The sequence below is a fragment of the Camelus ferus genome, chromosome X, assembly GCF_009834535.1.
Source record: "Camelus ferus isolate YT-003-E chromosome X, BCGSAC_Cfer_1.0, whole genome shotgun sequence".
Lineage (NCBI taxonomy): Eukaryota > Metazoa > Chordata > Mammalia > Artiodactyla > Camelidae > Camelus > Camelus ferus.
The window spans coordinates 56,522,283-56,539,804 of NC_045732.1; the positions used below are offsets into that span (position 1 = coordinate 56,522,283).

The following is a 17,522-nucleotide window of genomic DNA, read 5'->3' on the forward strand; positions in this document are numbered from 1 at the left end:
AGGATAATAACCACCTCATAGGATTATCATGATGGGTCATATATACAAAGGTATATAGATATGTACAAATGAAATCACTTACACAAGACACTTGGTATATATTTGGAGTTCAGTAAATGTTAGTTCCTATGCCCTCCTGCTCCTACATACCTCATTTTTAAATTCAGATGTGCCCCAGTAAAGAATTGGGTGGGATGATCACAGAGAAAGAAGACTTTTATGTATGCAACAGGTATATCCTAGGTCACTACCTCTCAGACTTGAGCATGCATCAGAATCACTGGGAGGGCAAGTTTTAAAAAAAAATTGCTGGACCCAACTCCCAGAGTTTATGATTCAGTAGGTCTGGAGTGGAGCCCAAGAATTTTCATTTCTAACAAGTCCCTAGGTGATCTCCTTCTGGAGATAGTCAATATATGTTGAGCTCACTACTGCATACACTTAGGAGACAGAAGACAGCATAAAATGGTAGAGGGCCAATGGTGTTGTTCTGAAATAAGAGAACACACAAAAAAGTCTGTTTTTTCTAACTCTTTTTTCTATACATTTTCTGTTTGATGATATATAAAGCTGTTCTTTCCTACCATAGGCGATTTTCCTAGGCATATTGTCCAGTTTTCTGCCTTCCTTATCTAAGTCTTGAATACTTTCTAACACTTCATCCGTTATTCGATCTGTAGCATCTGGCAAACTGCTAGATAGTCAGATTGAACTTCACTTTTGGCATTCTTTGACTTCTTGATCTGCTTCAGGCATATGGCCAAATAAGGCTATTATGCTTCATTTTGTTTAAAATACTGGTGACTTCTACAGTGAAATAAAACTACCATTTAATTTTACATCAGGGAATCAACAGCTGTCTGAGAGTAGAAACTTACATTACAACTAATTGAAACCTAATTTGGTCCAGTGACCCAGAAAAGCAGCAGACGTAGGAGCCCACCACCAAGTCTCTGAACCATTTATTTCCCTGTATACTTGCAATGGCTGAAGAATTACTTAGTTAATGTCATATTCATTTCTGAAGGATCTATCATCCAATGTGATTTACTATTAAATCAGTGAGTCCAGTGTTTTGTGATTAGAAACACAATGCAGTAAGGGATAGAGGGTAACATAATCATAATAATGGTGAGAACAATATCTCATTTTTTAGCAGCACACTCACTAGTAAAAAAGATAAATAAAATAAGGCTATTTCTAGGCCAAATAAACAAACAAGAACACATAGACAATGGTCGTTACTGAAATCTACGTATAGTATGTATTACCTCAGGAAAGCATTGTAAGAAAGAAGTTACTTCATATGCTGATATAGAAAAGACATTGTTATGTTTATCCACATGTAAACCTATGTTTTCAAATTGTTTTACTAAGATTGTTAGCTTTATTTTTATTTTCACAACTATTACTGCTATTATTAATCTAATATGATGATTTTCTTTAGAAGCTCCAGCTCTTAAATATTTTAAACTTTTAAGACTGGTCTTCAGAGAACTTTTTTTTTTAAAGTCAAGGATGGAGTTTTTTCAGATTATCAAATGCATTGTCGAGGAACAAACTATTTCTGGAAAACCGTGAGAGGAAGTGCCATCAAGATAATTTGGAGTATAGACAACTTTTTAAAAAGTATACTGGTATCTCTTAATTCCCTACCCCTACCACCTTCCCTGTCCCCACTAGTAACCACTAGCTTGTTCTCTGTATTAGTGAGTCTGTTTCTTTTTTTGTTATACTAACTAGTTTGTTGTATTTTTTAGAGTCCACACATAAGTAATACCAGACAGTATTTGTCTTTCTCTGCCTGACTTATTTCGCTTAGCCTAATACTCTCGAAGTCCATCCATGTGGCTACAAATGACAAAATTTCATTCTTTTCTATGGCTGAGTAGTATTCTGTTGTGTACACACACACACACACACACACACACACACACACACACGCACACACATACCACATCTTCTTTATCCAGTCATCTGTTGATGGACAGTTAGGTTGCTTCCATATCTTGGCCATTGGAAATAATGCTACTATGAACATTGGGGTGCATGTATCTCTTCAAATTAGTGGGGGGGGGTGTTTTTTTTCTGGATATATACCCAGGAGTGGAATTACTGGGTCATATGTAGTTCAATTTTTGTTTTTTCTGAGAAACATCCAAACTGTGTTTTCCACAGTAGCTGCACCAAATTACATTTCCACCAACAGTGCACAAGGATTCCCTTTTCTACACATCCTCACCAATATTTGTTATTTGTGTTCTTTTTGATAATAGTCATTCTGACAGGTGTGAGGTGATAGCTCATTGTGGTTTTGATTTGTATTTCTCTGATGATTAGCCATGTTGAGCATCTTTTCATGTACCTGTTGGCCATTTACATGTCCTCTTTGGAAAAATGTCTTTAGTTCTGCCCATTTTTTAATCGGGGTTTTTTTTTATATTGAGTTGTATGAGATGTTTATAAATGTTGGCTATTAACCCCTTATTGGTCATGTAATTTGCAAATATTTTCTCCCATTCAGTAGGTTGTCTTGTTGTTTTGTGGATGGTTTCCTTTGCTATGCAAAAGCTTTTAAGTTTAATTAGGTCCCATGTGTTTATTTTTGCTTTTATTCCCTTTGCTTTTGGAGACAGATAAAAAAAAATTGCTGCAATTTATGTCAAAGAATGTTCTCCCTATGTTTTCCTCTAGGAATCTTATGATTTCAGGTCTTACATTTAGGACTTTAATCCATTTTGAGTTTATTGTTGTATATGATACTAGAATGTTCTAACTTCATTCTTTTACATGTAGCTGTCCCATTTTCCCAGCACCACTTATTGAAGAGACTGTCTTTTTTCCATTGTATATTCTTGACTCTTTTGTCATAGATTAATTAACTCTAAGTGCCTGGGTTTATTTCTGTTTGTTTTCTCTTCTGATCCAATGATCTATGTGTGTTTTTGTGCCAGTACCATAATGTTTTGATTACTGTAGCTTTGTAGTTTAGTCTGAAGTCAGGAAGCATGATTTCTCCAGCTCTGTTCTTCTTTCTCAAGATTCTTTAGGCTATTCATGGTCTTTTGTGTTTCCATACAAATTTTTAAATTATTTGTTCTAGTTCTGTGGAAAATGCCATTGTTATTTTGATGAAGATTGCATTGAATCTGTATGTTGCCATGGTTAGTATGGTCATTTTAACAATATTAAGTCTTCCATTCATTTGTGTTGTTTTCAGTTTCTTTCATCAATGTTTTACAGTTTTCTGAGTATAGGTCTTTTACCTCTTTACATAAGTTTATTCCTAGATATTTTATTATTGGTATTTATATATTTTATTGTTGGTAAGTGGGATTGTTTCCTTAATTTCTCTTTCTGATAGTTCATCGTTAGTGTATACAATGCAGCAGATTTCTGTATATTAATTTTGTATCCTGCTATTTTACCAAATTCAGAGAACTACCATGTGATGCAGCAATCCCACTTCTGGGTATATATTCAAAAAAACCAAAAACACTAACTGGAAAAGATACATGCACCTTAGTGTTCATAGCAGCACTATTTCCTGTGCACTCCAAGTCCATCCATGTTGCTGCATATGGCAAAATTCCTTTTTTATGGCTGAGTCATATTCCATTGTGTATATATAGACACCATGTCTTCTTGTACAAAATGGGGAATATAGCCAATATTTTATAATAACTATAAATTGAATAATTTTTACAAATTGTGAATCACCTATAACTGGACACCTATAACATGTAAAACTGTATATCAATTATACTTCATCTAAGTGATAAATTAAGCCACAGCCCTTCTTAGTGAAAGCTAGGGTTGATTTTGTAAGGCCAGTAAATGTTCTCAATCTGTAAAGAAAGAGTCAGATTTTCCTAATTGGATATTTGTAAATGATTTGTCAAACCTCTCACCCAATATTCTCTAGTAAAGAGGCATTGCACAAATTTTAGACTTTGCCTATGCAAGTATACTTGAATTGAATAAGGCTTATAGTGATAGGTAGGGCTCATTTCTGACACATATCTTTATATGAGACTCTGTTCTGCAGAGCAGAAATGTGAAAAACACATCCTGTAACTTTGTCATTAAGACATCCAACCTTGAATAATTACACCAATGGAGTATTTTAGTTATATGTAATAGATGTATCCAATAACCAGTTTAATAACTTTTACAAATTGCTTCTCTAAAGAAACAGCCTTGTATACACTGATATTTGCAAGGAACAAAGGAGAATAATCATACTGTTTCCTTAATTTAGGCTGAGAAGAGATGACTAAAATAATTTCTAAAAACTTTTTAAACTAAACTATTATCCACTGAAGGTAACTTAAAAAAAAAGAGTATTACTTTGATGTCTTGGATTAAGTCAATGAAAAAGACATCACTACCCAGTGATATTTCTTTATGTATATGAGCCTTCATATTTCTCCTTTCTATGAGCTGACAGATTTCTACCACATAAATTCCCTAAGAACTAAGATACTAACCATTGTGTTTGTGACTCATGAATTCTGTTTATGAATTTTGAAAGTATATTTCATAGTTTCTATTCATTAAATAGAGGATATACACTATGTGTTGAATTCACTCAAAAATCATTTCATAAAATATATATGCCATGTTATAGAAATGAAATATTTTGCAAGAAAGAAGTAAGTTTAATAATCCTTCAATTAAACTTAGTGATATATTTATCCTATTACCTGAACCTGAACTCAGTTAAAAAGAAAAAAAAGGCTCTTAATCTGATACAGGGTATCTCAACTTTAGCACTATTGATATTTTGGACCAGGGGTTGTTGGGGCTCTCCTGTGCATTGTAAGGTGTTTAGCAGCATACCTGGCCTCTAGTTATCAGTAGCAGCTTTTCACCATTTGTGACTACCAAATATGTTCCATTGTAAAATGTCCCTTTGATGAAGAATAATACCACAATTGAGCATCACTTATTAAAATAACCTTTAGGAAGTGAGAAATTGGGTCAAGATGATTGATGATGGTGTATTAGAACTGGTATTAATATCCTTAATCACTCATTCAACAAATATTTATGGATTTTTTATTATCCACAAGGCATTTTGATAAATGTTAGGGACACAATGATGAACATTTTAAACAGAGTCCCTGTTAACTAAAGTGGAGACCCATTAAACAAATAGTTATAAATTTATGTAATAATTTATGCTAAGTGCTATGGAAGAAAAAAGTATCACTTATAAGAAGACCAGAAAAGTGAATCTCCCATAGTCTATGGTGCTATGGATAGCTTCCCTGAAGAAGTGATATTGAAGTAGAGAACTGAAAAAATTGATAGATATTATCCAGGAAAAGATGAATAGAACTTATTTTTGCCTTTAAAAAATGCATTCAAATTGATGGGACTCTCCACACCCCCATCATTTAACATGTATGACAATGCAGTTTCTAAATTAGTAGTAAATTCAGTCATTTTTCTTTACATATTTTACATTATACTTTGGGGAGAGGTTACCATCTGCCATCAAAGCAAATGCAAACCAATGATGAATTACTTTTTTATTAAGCAGAGACTTTGTTTTTCCCCAGGATCACAGCTTCTCTAATGTTAATTTAGCTATCAAGTTTTAAGAATACATTCTATCTCCTGGCTACCACCTTGGTTAATAAAAAGGTAGAAATTTGATGAAGTCTAAATACTCCTTTTCAGATTTAGTCTCATATCTTTTAGAAATTATACTTTTAATAAATTTTTGTCTAATTAGTTCACTATTATTGGCAATTAAGTATAGCTATACCATAGAGGTACACTAAGCATTGGCAAAAATAATGTTATTGCTTTGATATTTTATCTTACTCAGCATCAGTTTTTAATCCATTATTATCATTTTTACATGAATCTCATTTAGAAGATACTAAATATCGTAGCATATGCATGACTGCAGATTAAAATTAGTTGAAGAGATTGTCAACTACTCTGTGTATGTTATGAGGTATATAATATTTTGTTATTAAAATTATATATCCACATTGTAAAATTTTCAAGCAGCAAAAAAGTGTATAAAGTCATAATTAAATGTCCCCTCCCTTTGTATATGGAAACATATTATTTTATACTGATAAGTAATAAAATATTTTGTGACCAAAGGAACAACTAAACAAATGTTACAGCTTCTTCTATGTATATCAGTAACAAAGTGCTTTGAAAGAATAAAAGAATCATATTATACTTAATGAAGGTGAATAAAAAGGGACTTAATCAACTGGTGACTAACAGTGCCCAGAATAGATATAGATAATGTAATTTCCCCAGGTACTTTGACATTTATACACCTGAACTCAGTAAAGATTGCTTGTATTACTCAATTGATAAAAATTTTAAATTACTGGAAAGAGAAATACGACTTTAGAGAGTAAAGCTTAAGATAGAAAATAAATTTTAGAAGCTTTCAAAATTCCTATAAATCATTTAATTTTGTATAGTCAGCCTCAGAAAACAAAACCAATATCATTTCCAAAAGAATCAAGCTTATTAATTAAATAAGTTTGATTTGTATAGGCTCCTTTCTGATTCACTAAGAATTTTAATGGTTTATTAACATGGTCCTAAGGATAGGATTCACTGTTCCCCAGATAATGTGCCAGTTTTATTTTCATGTCTTCCATGTATTGTTTCTTCTCAAAATGTCTATAAAACTTTTCTTTATATTTACATGTTTATACTGCAATGTGCAATTTTTGAATTGTGAAAACAACTGTTTCTCTCTACTATTTGTTCATTCAAGTGGAGTAATCTTATAAGCATCAAATTTATAAAAATGATAAGCTGCATGGCAGGACTGGATAAATGAATATATGGGATGAAAGAAACTTGCGCTGTTTGACTAAGCTTCTGTAAATATTCACAAGTGAGAGTAACTAGCAGAACAAAATGGCCAGTTACCTAAAAGATAACCAATCTTTATGGAATTACTCCTCCCCTTAATATTTAAATGGACTTGCTCTGTCCCTCATTCAATAACTGGTGGGAGGACAAGCATCTTTCACCTTCTACCCCAATGTTTTGGGCTGAATTGCGTTCCCCAAATTCATATGTTAATATCTTAACCCTCAGTACTTCAGAATGTGACTGTGTTTAGAGATAGAACCTTTAAAGAGGTAATTAAATTAAACTGAGACCATTAGGGTGGGCCTTAATCCAATCTGGTGTCTTTATAAGAGGAAATTTGGACACAAAGATAACAGGGATGCAGGCATAGACAAAAGGCTGTGAAAAGTTACAGCAAAAAGTTGGCCATCTGGAAGCCAAGGAAAGAGGCCTCAGGAGAAATCAAACCTGCTGACATCTCAGTCTTGAACTTCTTGCCTGTAAGAAAATACATTTCTGTTGTTTAAAGGCAATCTGTGGTATTTTGTGATATTTTGTTATAGAACCCCTAGTAAACTAATACACCCAGTATTTTGAGGGTCACTAATTTCCAGCACAGCAAACAGTTTAGAATATTAGACATCTCTATTCTTAAAATCCCTTGGACATTGCTATCACTGGAAGTTTCTCATTGCCCATATTTTCCACCATTGAGCTGCATCCTATCTCTTTGTCTACCTCATCTCATTTTTCAAATTTCTTCTTCTCTGTGCTTTTCTTACACCTCATTCCCACTCTCTCAGGGTGTCCCTAGAAATTCAGAACCACCCCCTTCTTATAAATTCATTAAGCAAAGCAATTCACTTCTTCAACTCTCTCCTCCTGCCTTTTTCTCTCTCTATGGGCTTCTGCTCCAGGATGAAAACTCATTTAACTCGCTCCCAGTTAACAAAGAGCAAAGGATTCCAGATATAAACTCTCCACCAAAATAAATAAATAAATTTTCTGACCTCACTGAGTATCAAATAAATATATAAATATAACTCATTATAAACTAATATGAATGAACATTAAAAAGTATGACTAGAAAGTTATGTGATTCACTATAGAGATTATTAACAGGGTGACCTGATTTAGTATGGTACATCTTAGAAGATTTCTTTGAGGAAGTGACTTTTAAGCTGAAACCTGAAGGATACTTAGGATTTTGCCAAGTGAAAAATTGCAAATAGAGTTGTCCATGAAGGAGAAATCAAATCTGTGAAAGCACTTGGTATAATTAAGGGACTGGAGCCAGTGTGACTGAAATTCAGTGAGCTAGAGATAGAGTCAATCAAGGTGATACTAGAGAGTAGTATACATCAGACAGGGCAGCTGGGGGTGCACATTACTTCTCTTTTCTGAGCATCATTAAAGACAGTCTTAAAACTTGTCTTTACTGTTAATGCCTATGAAAGGTTATCTTGAATGGCCCTTCACTGGTTGAGTTGTTCCAGTGGATACATTTCTAGGTTTGACCCTGATAGATATGAACCATATCAAGGTAAGATTTTGTAGGCCATAGTAAATTTTTATATTTTAATAATTTTATCCTAAGTGCAATGAAAAGCCCTTGAAATAATGATGATCAATATTCTCAGATATCTCACATAGCACAGTTTCTGTTTTCTTTACCATATAATCCATTCCCTCTGGACAAGCTTCTATTCATCATGTATCTTAAGAGAAATGTGCCTAAGTCTGGTCTGACTAATAGCACAGAGTAGGTTTGGAGTATCATGTTCCTTTTCTGTACTTGATACTCTTATTAATTCGCCTAAGATCACATTGGTTATTTTTGCTGTCACATTCAACTATTGATGTGAAAAATCATAGAAATTTAGAATTTGAAGGAACCACTGAAATATTTTAATCCAGTCTCCTCAGTTTGCAGATACAGAAGCCAAAGCTCAGAGAATGAATTTATAATAAAATACAGTAGTAATTTTCATACTAGCTGTTTATATTTTGTACTTATTCTAGTAGAGGTATGTATTAAATCTCTTACTCATAGATTTGACCATTTTTTCAGCCTGTTAAGAGGTTTTTGCATATTAAATATGTCAAACAATGTGTTTGACCATCCTCTGAGCTTCATTGCATGTTTGAATGACCATTTCTGCCCCCAGTCAAGTCTTTCGCAAAAACTGTAAAACAGAATAGAGCAGAAGTTAGCTGTTGGCCACACCATAAGAAATGTTCTTCTAGTAAGACCTTGATACATTAATTCTTTGCCTAGTTATTCAACTAATTACAGATAATTACCTGTTTTATTAACTTGCTCATGCACGTTATACCATCAAACAGGCTGTCTCTTCCCTGTACTCCACAAGACAGTACTTTCAATTCTGTGTGACTGCATATTCTATTTGCTTAGCTTGGAATAACTTCACTCATCTAGTAAGACTTCTTTATCTTTTAATGCCCAGACCGCCTCCATGCAGATTTCCTGGATGACTTCAGTCCCCAGTAACTTCTCTTTTTAAGGGAAGTCCCCTCTCCCCTTCTACTTCTAATCTGCACTAAATTACTCAACACATAGTTATATTCTGTCTCTTGTCTTCTCTAATCATTTCGTGTGTGAGTATTGTATTGTATTGTATCACTAACTTTTTTCATGACACTGAGTTGACTAGCCTTGCATTCCAAATTATTATCTCACAACTATATATATAACTATATATATATATATCTTTGGAAATTAATTTATGGTGGGTCAGGACCACTTAAATCTTAAGTCATGTAGTTTTGACATTAAGAGCATGGGCACTATCTGGGTTTAAATCTTGGCTCTTCCGCATACTTCTTGTGTGAACTTAGGAGTGATTATCCTCTCTGTGCTTTAGTTTCTTCATCTGTAAAAAAGAAATAAAAATAGCACCAACCTTCTGGGTTATTTTTATTTGGAATGTTTAACAATTTACTCTAAAGTAATTCTTGTTATGGTTGAATTTGGACCTGCAAATTTATCATTTGCTTTTTTTTTTCTTTTCTCCATCTTTTTTCATCTTTCTGTCTCTACTCCCTTCTTTGGGATTAATTTGATTTTTTTAGAAATTCATTTTAATATGTTTATTAGATTTTTAATTATATTTTTGCATTTTATATCAGTTCATTTACGCAATATAATATACATCCTTACCTTTTTACCACCTAGTTAGTGTTAATATTGCCACTTCAAGTAAAATGTAAGAACTCTGCAACTATATATATCAATTTACTAATCCCTTCCTTTGACAATAATTGTCACATGTCTTACAACTACATACATTATAAATTCCATAGTAGAATGTTACATACATTTTTGGCTTTACTAGTCATACATAACTTAAAGATACTAAATTTATATTGACCGAGACATTTTTTTTTTTGGTAGCACAGTTCCATTAGTGATGAATTCTCTTTATTTTTCTGTAAATGTATATATCTGACCTTCATTCTGTTAGACTATTTCCTCTAAATACAGACTTTTCTTTCTTTCAGTATTTTAAAGATGATGCTACACTGTCTTTGGCCTTCATTTTTTTCCCGGTGATAACTCAGTGGTCAGGATTTCCTCTCTCTGTTTCTCTCTCTGTTTTCAGCAAGTTAATTGTGATATGCCTAAGTGTGATTGTCTTTGTACTTATTCTTCCTAAGATTTGCTGATCTTCTTGAATCTGTAGCTTAATGTCTTTCTTCAAATTTAAGAAATTTTTGACTATTGTTTCTTCAAATATGTTTGTTGTCTCACTCATTCTCTTCTACCCTTCTGGGATTTCATTTACACATATATAAGACATTTTCATATTGCACACATCAATGTAGCTCTTTTAAATTCTTTTTACTCTCTGTTCTGCAGATTGGATACTTCCTAGATTTCTATCTTCAGATTCTCTCTTTCTTCTGTTATTGTTTTATGCTATTCAGCCAATCCAGAGAATTTTGAATTTCAGATATTGTATGTTTTTTCAGCTCCATACTTTCTGTTTGATTCTATCTTATGACTCCATTTCTCTGCTGTTCCCCACTTTTATTTTCATCCTTGAATATAGTTTATAGTTTCTGCTTTAAAATTCTTATCTGCTAATGCAAACATTTGGTTCAGGTCTCCACTGATCTCCATTGGTTGCCTTTTCTCTTGAGTTTTGGTCACACTTGTTTTCTCATGTTTAGTACACTGGACATTGTGATTATACATCTGTATAGATTCTGAATTGTTATATTCTTTCAAAGAGTACCAACTGTTTCCTAATTTTAGTAATCACTTATTTTTGCTAAAATCAAAATTCAAACTCTGTCTCATTTGCAATGATAAACATGTTAAATCTTTATTCAGTTCTTTTAGCCTTAGCTGGGCTGCTGGAATCAACCAGCTCACATGCATAGTTCAGCAAAAACTTTGGGTAGGGTTTATACTCAGAATTTGTGGAACCATCTCTGTCCCTCTCTTGATGGAACTTTTCTCCCTTCCTATCCATCTTTTGTGGTTACCCTGAATTATATTCTCTGCTTATTGAAGACGGTAAAACCATAAGTTTATATCCAAGTGATAGCTACCCTGAAGATGTCTAAGTATGTCTTGCCCTCAGATTCAAATACATGAAAAGAAAAACTTATCCTGTGCTGTTCCCTTTTCCAGCTGTAGACTCCTCTCCAGTTTCTGATTGTTTTTTCTCACTCTTTAGCAACCTTAAAATACTTTTTTAAAAATCTTTTGTCCAGAGTCAGAGCTATTGGAGAATTGGTCAAATAAGAACTATTCTACCATTATTAGAAGTGGAACTACTCCATAGAGTAAATGATAAAATTCTTGGATAGTGTTTAGAAAAGTACTTTGCACAAAGTTAGGTACCAGCAAATGTACGTATTATTAATATTTAAATGTGAAATCAATCTAAGTACTGTCCACATCATCCAGTAATTATTCTGTCTACCAGGTTCTTGAGTGCAGGTCATGCTTCCAGCATGACAGGTGATAGACTAGCAACTAGAAGAAAAATATATACTTGGTCCAAAATGATTCTTATTAAATGAAAATTTAGAAATATTCTCTCAAGATTTTATTTCATCACACTTAAGCCAAACTGGTAAAACAATTCAGCAATATATTTAATTCATTTTATAATAGATACTTTGTAAAAGAGATGATTGCTACAACACTTATTTGTGTTATATTTTTTCATTAATTTAATTTAGTTTTATTGTAATAAGACGACTTAACATGAGACCTACCCTTTTAACAAATTTTTAAGTGTACAATACATTATTGTTGACTATAGGTACAATGTTGTGCAGCAGATCTCTAGAGCTTATGCAACTTATTTGCCTGAAACTTCATGCCCGTTGATTAATAACTCCCCAATTCCCTCTCTCCCTAGTTCCTGGCAAGCATCATTGCATTCTTTGAGTCCATTAATTTGACTATTTTATTGTGTTGTATTTTCTAAGTGGCTTCCTGATGCAGACATAAATCCAGTTATTCTATATTTTAGTGGTAATATTTTCCCCTTAATTTAATAAATTGAACACTTTTTTGTAGATTTAGATGCTATTGTTATAAATAATACAGAGATTCTGTATACTCTTTGCTCAGTTTTTCCGTTGGTGCTCTCTTGCAAAACTATAGTGTATCATCACAACCAGGATGTTGTCATGGATACAGACAAGATTAAAAAACAGTTCTTTAACCACATGGAACCCTTGTGATGCCCTTTTATAGCCAAATCCACCCTGCTCTTGTCCTTAACCACTGGCAATGACTAATCCGTTCTCCATATATATAATTTTCTCCTTTCAGTAAACTTATATAAATAAAATTATACAATATGTAACCTTTTGCGAGTGGATTTTTTCAGTCACCATAATTCTTTCAAGATTCTTCCAAGTTGTTATGTGTGTCAATAATTCACTGGCTTAATTGTTGAGTAGCATTCTATGGTTTGAATATACTATGTCTGTTAAAATACATCTGCATTATTTTCAGTTGGGATGTTACAAATAAAGCTGCTCTAAACATTTGTGTACAGTTTTTCTGTGAAAAGAAGTTTTATTTTCCCTGAAAAAAAATACCCACTATTGCAATTGCTGGGTAGTTGTACTATGGTGGTCACTCATTTAGTTTTATACAGAGCTGTCAAAGCCATCAGACTTTCTCAGAATGGCTACACCATTTTACATTCTCACCAGCAATATAGGAGTGATCTGCTTTCTCCACATCCTCACCGATACTAGCTACTGTTACAATTTCTTATTTTAGTCATTTTGATAGATGTGTTGTCAGTTCTCATTGTGATATAAATTTGCATTTTCCCAGTGGTTAATGATGCTGAACATCTTTTTCATGTATTTATTTGACACGTTTATATCCATTTTAGTGAAATGTCTAATCATGTCTTTTGCTCATTTTTAATTGGATTTTTTGTCTTTATATTGTTGAGTTCTTCATATATTTTAGGTTCTAATCCTTTATCAGACATGTGGTTTCAAATATTTTCTCTGTAACTTGTCTTTTCATCCTCTTAATGGGTTCTTTCACAGAGCAAAACTGTATAACTTTGACCATGTCCAGTTCATCAGGTTTTCCCCTCATGGATCATGCTTTCGGTGTCAAGTTTACAAACTCTTTGTCTACCACTAAATCCCAAAGACTTTCTCCTATTTTCTTTTTTAAACTTCTGTGGTTCTATGGTTTTTTAAAAATTTAAGTCCATTATTCATTTTGAGTTGCTTTGTGTCTAAGGTGTGAAATTTAGGTCAAGATTCATTTTTTTTTTTTTGACTGTGGTGTCCTGTTTCTCTGGCACTACTTGTTGAAAGGATAATCTTCATTTAATATTTTTCACAACTTTGTCAAAAATCAGTTGAGAACGTTTTTGTGTGTCTATTTCTGGGTTCTCTGTCTTGTTCCACTGATCTATGTGTAGTTCTCTCTGCCATTATCACACAATCTTAATTATTGTAGCTATGTAGAAGGCTTTACTATTAAGTATTTGATAGTATGATATTTTCTGAAGAGTATTTTAGCTATTGTCCTAGTCTGCGTAGCTGCTATAACAAAATACCACAAACTAGGGGGCTTAAAATACACACATGTACTTATCACAGTTCAGGAGGTTGGGAAGTCCAAGATCAGGTTGCCAGCATTATCAGGTTCTGGTGTCAGCCCTCTTCCTGGCATGCAGATAGCCTCCTTCTTAATATATCCTCACATGGTTAAGAAGAGAGCACACTGATATCTCCTCTTATTCATATAAGGGCAATAATAACATCATACAGAATCCACCTTCCTGACCTCATCTACACCTAATTATCTCCCAAAGGCCCCACTTCTTAATACCATCACATTGGAGGTTAGGCTTTAACATATGAATTTGAGGGGACACATTTAGTTCATAAAAGGTATTATAGGGACTGTACCTTTTCTTATAAACTTTAAAAGAAATATGTCTGTGTCAACAAAAGCATATGTCTAGTTTGCTAGAGTTTATAAGAATTTTATTAAATCTGTAGTCAGACCTCTGTATCTATAGGTTCTGTATCCATAGAGTCAACCAAAAGTGAATCAAAAATATTCAACAAAAATTCCAGAAAATTCTGAAAAGCAAAACTTGAATAGGGTGCATGGTAGCAACTACTTACCTACAATTTATATTGTATTTACAACTATCTACACAGCTTTTACATTGTATTAGATATTGTAAGTAACCTAGAGATTATTTAAAGTGTACAGGAAGGGGTGTGGCCAAAATGGCACAGTACAAAGACTCTGAGCTTACCTCCTCCCATGGGCACACCAACATTGCAACTATTTACGGAGCAACTATCTAAGAGAAAGACCTGAAGACTAGCAGAAAATATTTTCCACTACTAAAGATATAAAGAAGGAACCACAAGACAGATAAGAGAGGCAGAGACATGGTATAGTCAAGACCCACATTCCTGGGTAGGCAACCTATAAATGGGAAATTAATCACAATTGCAAAGGTTATTCCCAAGGAGCAAGGGGTCTGAGCTCCACATCAGGCTCCCCAGCCCAGGGATCCTGCACTGTAAAAATGAGTCCCCAGAACACTGGCTTTGAAGGTCAGTGGAGCTTCCACATGGGAGAGCCAGAGGGCTATAGGAAATAGAGACTCCATTCTTAAATAGTGGATGTGAAATCCCACATGTTCTGAGTCCCAAGACAGGCAATAATTCAAAAGGAGCCTGGATCCTAACCATTTGCTTATCTTGGAAAGCCTCCCACAGAGGCAAGAAGCAACTGGGACTTCCCCTGGGGTTATAGACACAGGTGCTGCCATTTTGGGGACCATGTTCTACCACAAGAACACTTGTGCTAGCAAGAGCCATTTTGGAATCCTCCTTCTAGCCTACTAGCACTAGGGGTTTACCCACCCACCAGTGAACCAGCACTAGCCCCAGGCCCCTCCAGACCATGCAGCCAGCTGTGCCAGGATACAGCCCTGCAGACCAGAGGACCAGCACAGTCACAGGGTACCCCAGGCCCCACAACCAGCAGCATCAGGACCCAGCCCTGCCCACCAGTGGGCCAGCATCCACCTCAAGATGCAGGGCCTGGCAGCCAACCTGGCTTGGGGCCAGACCCATCTACTAGTGCAGCCACAGTAGTTGGCCCTGTAGCAACAAAAGAGCCCATGCAGCTCACATAGGGGGCGCCCCTAGAGCATATAACTTTGGTGAGCAGAGGAAAGTGTGTTGCTAGACCCTATAGGACTTTTCCTACATAAGGCCATTTCTCCAAGATCAGGAAATGTAATCAACCTACCTAACACATAGAAATAAACACAGAAATTAGGAAAAATGTGTAGACAGAGGACTATGTTTCAAATGAATGAGCAAGACAAAACCTCAGAAAATGAACTAAATAAAGTGGAAAAGAGCGATCAATCTGATAAAGAGACCTCAGGGACAGCATCAAGCAACCTAACATTCACATTCTAAGGGTGCCAGAGGAGAAGAGAGAGTAAAGGGCAGAGAGTTTATTTGAAAAATAATAGCTGAAAAATTTCATATCCTGGGAAAGAAAAACAGACATCCAGGTCCAAGAAGCATGGGGAGTCTCAAACAACATGAACCCAAAGAGGTCCACAACAAGACACATCATAGTTAAAATAAAAATAAATAAATAAAAGTAAAAAGAGAATCTTAAAAGCAACAAGAGAAAAGCAACTAATTACATACAAAGACACTCCCATGAGACTATCAGCTGACTTTTCAGCAGAAACTTTGCAGGCCAGAAAGGAGTGCCATTATATATTCAAAGTAAAGAAAGGAAAAGACCTATAACCAAGCATACTTTACCTGGCAAGGCTATCATTCAGATTTGAAGGAGAGATAAAGAGTTTACAGACAAGCAAAAGCTAAAAGAGGTTAGCACAACTAAACTGGCTTTACAAGTAATGTTAAAAAAGTTTTCTAATCAGAAAAGAAAAGACTACAACTAGAAATATGAAAGTTATGCAATAAATCTCATTGGGAAAGGCAAAAATATAGTAAAAGTAGTAGATCAACCACTTATAAAACTAGTAGGAAAGTTAAAAGACAAAGCTAGTAAAATTATCTATATTCAATACGTAGTTAAGGGATACACAAAACAAAAAAAAAAGTGAAATATGGTGGCAAAAACACTAAATGTGGGGAATGGAGTTAAAACATAGGGTTTTTATAATGCTTTCAAACTAAGAGATCATCAACTTAAAATTTTTCTCTATAGATTATTATATATGAAACTCATGGTAACCACAAACCGAAAACCTATAATAGAGACACCACAAAAAAAGAGAAAGGAATCCAACATAACACCGAAGATGGCCATCAAATTAAAAGAGAAAAGAGCAAAAAGAGGAGAAACAAACAAAAAAGTACAAAAACGACCCAACAGCAGTTAACAAAGTGGCAATAAGAATGTACATATCAATAATAATTACTTTGAATTTAAATGAAATAAATGTTTCAACCAAGAGATATACAGTGGCTGAATGGATAAAAGAACAAAACCCATATATGTGATACCTACAAGACACTCACTTCACATCTAAAGATACACAGAGACTGAAAGTTAGGGGATATAAAAAGCTATTTCATGCAAATTGAAGCAAAAGAAATCTGGAGTAGCAATACTTAGATAAATACACTTTAAAACAAAGACTATATAACAAGAGACAATGGCATTATGTAACAATAAAGGGATCAATCCTGTAAGAAGTTATAACAATTGTAAATACATATATATGCACCCCACATACAGATGGCCAACAGACACATGAAAAGATCAGTAATCATCAGGGAAATGCAAATCAGAACCATAATGAGATACCACTTCATGCCTGTCAGAATGGCTATCACCAAAAAGACAACAAATAACAACATGCCTGTTGGAGAGGATGTAGAGAAAAGATAATGCACTTACACTGTTGGTGAGTTTGTAATTTGGTGCAGCTTCTGTGGAAAACGGTATGGAAGGTCCTCAAGAAATTAAAAATTGAACTGCCAGATGATCCAGCAACTTCATTTCTGGATATTTACCTGAAGAAAACAAAAACACCCAATTCAAGATATATTCACTCCAGTGTTCATTGCAGAACCATGGCCAAGGTACAGAAATAACCTAAGTGCCCATCAATGGATGAATAGAT

At 34.2% G+C, this 17,522-nt stretch overlaps 1 long non-coding RNA gene across 1 annotated transcript; it reads right to left on the minus strand.

Annotated features, from left to right (window-relative positions):
* Window positions 1-2,612: 2,612 nt before the first annotated feature.
* Window positions 2,613-17,130, minus strand: LOC116662053. Its single transcript, XR_004318031.1, has 3 exons — window positions 17,051-17,130; window positions 14,502-14,505; window positions 2,613-2,623 (listed from the first exon to the last, which is right to left on the minus strand). It is a non-coding gene; the product is annotated as an uncharacterized LOC116662053 (long non-coding RNA).
* Between the last annotated feature and the right edge of the window lie 392 nt (window positions 17,131-17,522).